The 4563-nt window shown below is 37.1% G+C and overlaps 1 pseudogene; it reads right to left on the bottom strand.

Annotated features, from left to right (window-relative positions):
* Positions 1-3674: 3674 nt before the first annotated feature.
* Positions 3675-4202, bottom strand: LOC105294663 (annotated as a pseudogene).
* Between the last annotated feature and the right edge of the window lie 361 nt (positions 4203-4563).

Here is a 4563-nt window from a genome sequence, read left to right as displayed (position 1 = left end):
GGGCCTGAGTGGCAAACCAGATAAATAGTTCAGTTCCCTTGCAGACCACGATTTAAAGCTTATTTTAGTTTGTGTATGCTACACTTTATAAAAATCACTTTGGAAAGGAAAAAGCATTACATAAATGTCAGTATCCTTATACAATCCTTTAGATGGATGGTTCACAACCCAAGGTAAACATTAGTACTACCTGAGGGATTATCAAGAAAATGTTGATGTTTAGCCCAACCCCATATTAATTAAATTAAAATCTCTGGAGTGGGAAAAACATTCCTTATGTGATTATAATGTACAGCTAGATAAAAAGGACTGATGGGGCTTTGCACAAAAAGTGAGGGCTAAAATCAGGTCTTAGAGAATGTTTGTATATGCAATGTAACATGTCAAGCTACAGCATGGTGCCTAATTCAAGCATTCCTTTCCAAATCTACAAAGTTTTTCGCATATTATTTAGTTGTTTCTGGAAGAAAAAAAATTTACACTACTCAGATATTTTTTGAATGTTACTTAAAAAAACTATTCAGATATTTTTTAGGTGTTGAGGTGATCTTAATTGGGGTGAAGAAAGGGCATTTTATAAATGGAGAAAATTCATGTGGAAATTGGATATTTCCAATGGACATTTTATGCATTTTTTTCTTTTTTTCTTCTTTCCCCCTGAAGTTTGGCTGTTTTTAATAATGCTCCTGTGCCTTTCCTTTATCTGTTGTTCTTAATTAGCAAAACTCCAACTCTGGACATATTTCTCTATATCTGCACCTGTGCACAAGAGTGTCTAACTTCTGATTCCCTTAGAAACAGACACTGAGACAAGGGTTTGCTTAAAAAGGGTTTATTTGTGAAGTATAGATTACATTGTTAGAGAAATGGGGAAGTAATGAAGGGAAGAGAACACATTCAGTGGAAGATGTACTATTAAGCCAACTATTCCAAGTAGTTTCAATGGGGAAACTCTGGGAAATAATAGTGCAAAACACACCCTTCAGAATTGTCCTTCCTTGGCTTTTATGTACCATCTCCTGGGAATCATTATTTGAAGCATTTTGGGCTAGTTGTGAGACCAAGCAATGTGTTTTTTGACACAACTGAGCAGATTGGTATCAATATAAATTCATGATTTCCACCCTCAAATAAACACTTAATAGAGCTGGTAATCCCATAATGTACTTCTCATAAACTCAGGTTCCCACTCTAAAATATCCATGTTTGATAAGAGCCATATCTGATTTACTTGTAGTTTGTTTCTATTGCCTTTTTTCTCTTGGTCTTCTGTCTTTCAGTACTATTCCCTGGCATGCCTGGTATTATTTTTAATTCCAGAAAAAAATGTAAAGACTCTAGTTGATATTATTTTCCTCTGAAAAGATTTAACTTTCTTTTTGTCATCAATTAGAGTAGAGTCAGATCATTTTGATGCTGTAAGTGGTTGAGATAATTTTAGGCTTTGTGAGAGTTGATCTATTTCTATTTGTCTTAAATCATAGAGTATCTTCAGGAGTATCCACAGAAGTCTGTGGAGTTTATCAGGGCCCTTCTTCCTTGGTGGGCCCTGAACTATAATTTTTCTCTATCCAGTACCATGAAATTGCTAAAAGCTCTGCTTATCTTTTTAGCAGATGATTTTTGCTTGGTTTCTTGCCTTCTCACTATTGCACAGTTTAAGACTTGGTAAATGTCCTAAGGGCAAAAGTCACATCAAATGTAGGGCTCGCTTCTCAAGTGCTGGTCGTATTTGTTTTCTTGAACTCTAATTTTTGTTCCCTGGATCCATGGGACTGCTCTACTCTGCTATATCTGCTACCACTTAGTAGTAGGTTATATGGATTTTATTTTCTCCTTGAAGCATTAGTCAAAGTCATCAGTTGAGAGAATAAAGGACATAAAAGACACAAAAGACTTGAGATGACTGAAGACACAATGAAATAGTCTTCAGAGAAAGTGAGAGAAGACTCTTGTTTCAAGTTAGCTTGTATCAGAGCAACCACCAATTGAGAATAACTATCAAAACTAGATAAACACCAAACCAAAATAAAACTCTAGGTATTTAAGACATTGGAAAGGAACTAAAGCATCCAGGATTTTATGTGCCAAGATCTGGCAAAGAACGAAAATGCACTGAAGTGAGCTGAACAATGTATGCTGATTTCGCCCCTCCCCTCAGGAATTTTCTGATTTGCAGCATGTAGCATAAAGCCTGAGCACCCTTTACTGGCTTCCCACCATACTCAGAACAGAGACCAGACTCTACCATGCCTTACATAATGTGGCTCATATGGCTCCTTCTTGCCTGTATTGACAGCCATGTTTAATGTCACCTTCCCTGTTTTTTAATAATGTTTCAGCCACACCTATCTTTCAGTTCCTCCTACTTAGGAAGCTCAGGCACTCTCCATGGTATTCCTCAGCCTGGATTAAATTCTCTCGCCTTTCTTCCTGGCTCATTCCTATATCCTTCAAATATCACTTCCTTAGATACCATCCATGACAATCAATTTCCATTTCACCCCCACTCTAAATTAGACACCACCTTCTCCCCAGAACCTGCACATAGCACACAGTAACCACTCAAGTGATGTTTATTGAATGAATGAATGAAAGACTGCTTAAGATAGTGCAACATAGCGGAAAGAACCCTGACTTTTACCCCAGAAGGCCAGGTTCCCGATGGGGTTCTATTCCTGGGTGATCTTGGGTAATCCCTTAAATGATCTGAGGCAATTTCCTTATCTCTAAAATAGAGATAGCACTTGCCTTACTTAATTCACAGGGTTACTGTAAAAAGCAAGTGGTATCTGGTATATAAAATGCCACTGCAGATATAAGTTAATGTACTATTCACCGACTCCAAAGGAAGTCACATATATCCAATCAACAAAATATGTTTTAAGTGCTGAATTATTCATACTTTATTACATTCATCATCAGCAGCCTTGTTAAGACAAGATTTTATAAATGATACTGAGAAGTAAATAATTCTAGATGAAATCTTTCCATATTGCAAAAATTATTCTATACCCAGGTAATCATTTTATTTACACAACAAGGTATCTCTGAGACACAAGACCTTTAAAGAAGGCTGATTTTAAAAGATGCACTAGATGAGTATACTATAAACCGTAATACCTACTGTATAGTAGGAGTTCAAGCAATATTTACTGGAAAAATTTTTTCTCGTAAATTTTGCATTTTCTATAACATTCATGTCTAATAGTAATTCATGGTCAAGATAATTTAATACTTAAATGATCTGTTGAGCGAAGAGTCCTAACAACACTTAAACTGCTTATCATTTAAGGGATTAGCATGTACCTAAAAGTATTTTTGAAGTGTGAGGCTGAAATGAGGGAAAACTTTGGTGGTACTAACATCCTGAAAGATTGGAACAGTAATCATATTCCCGTGAGCTGCTTTGCCTTGGATAGCTGGTAGGTGGCAGCAATAGACCAGAAATTATGGTTCGTTTAAACTGTGCATTGGAAGGGTTATTTTTAATATTATTTCATTACTTTTGTTCAAAATTAAACACTATAGCTGAAAAGTAAGTAAACGATAAAAATAAACAAGGAGGATATAACTGCTTACAGAATATATGTTACCTAAGCCTTCATGCTATAATTTTTTGACAGTAACTTATTTTTCAAAACTCTAGGCTTAGTTTTATTACCATTCTTAGCTTGTTTTTTTTCTTTTAGATAAAACAAGTCAAATTTATTAGCGTTGTCCACAGTCAGCAATGGTGATCTTCTTGCTGGTCTTGCCATTCCTGGACCCAAAGCGCTCCATGGCCTCCACAGTATCAATGTCCTCTTTCACCTTGCCGAAGACCACATGCTTGCCATCCAACCACTCAGCCTTGGCAGTGCAGATGAAAACTGGGAACCTTTTGTGTTGGGCCCAGCATCTGCCATGGACAAGATGCCAAACCCTGTATGCTTCAGGATGAAATACTCATCATCAAATTTCTCCCTATAGATGGACTTGCCATCCGTGCCATTATGGCATGTGAAGTCACCAATCTGGCACATAAATCCCGGAATAATTCTGTGAAAGCGGGAACCTTTGTAACCAAATCCTTTCTTCCCAGTGCTCAAGAGCATGGAAATTTTCTGCTGTCTTTGGAACTTTGTCTGCAAACAGCTCAAAGGGGATGCGGCCCAAGGGCTCGCTGTGATGGTGATGTCAAACACAGGTGGGTTGACCATGACTGGATGTGAGTGGCTCTGGGGCCACAGTGTCTGCAAGGCCTTAGCTTGTTTTTTCTTACAATCTTTATTTCTTCTTTTTGTAAGCACGAAAAATTTTAATGTCCCTTTATTGAGAGGAGGTGATGGCATATTTGCACTTTCATTCTGTTTAAATTTTGATTTAATATGATTGTGAAGATTTTGCCCCCAGGCATTGCATTGACCAAGCTCCAGTTACAGAAAAAGCAATCCATTCTAGACAGTTCAAACAGAAATTGCTATAACATTTGGGTATTAAATGGGTTATGAAGTTAGTTGTTGGGAGGGCTAATGAAAGAGTCTCTGGGTCAGTGGTTCTCAACCTTAGTTTTGTATCACA

Source organism: Pteropus vampyrus, unplaced genomic scaffold, assembly GCF_000151845.1.
Source record: "Pteropus vampyrus isolate Shadow unplaced genomic scaffold, Pvam_2.0 Scaffold91, whole genome shotgun sequence".
NCBI lineage: Eukaryota > Metazoa > Chordata > Mammalia > Chiroptera > Pteropodidae > Pteropus > Pteropus vampyrus.
This window is presented reverse-complemented; position numbering and strand designations above follow the sequence as displayed.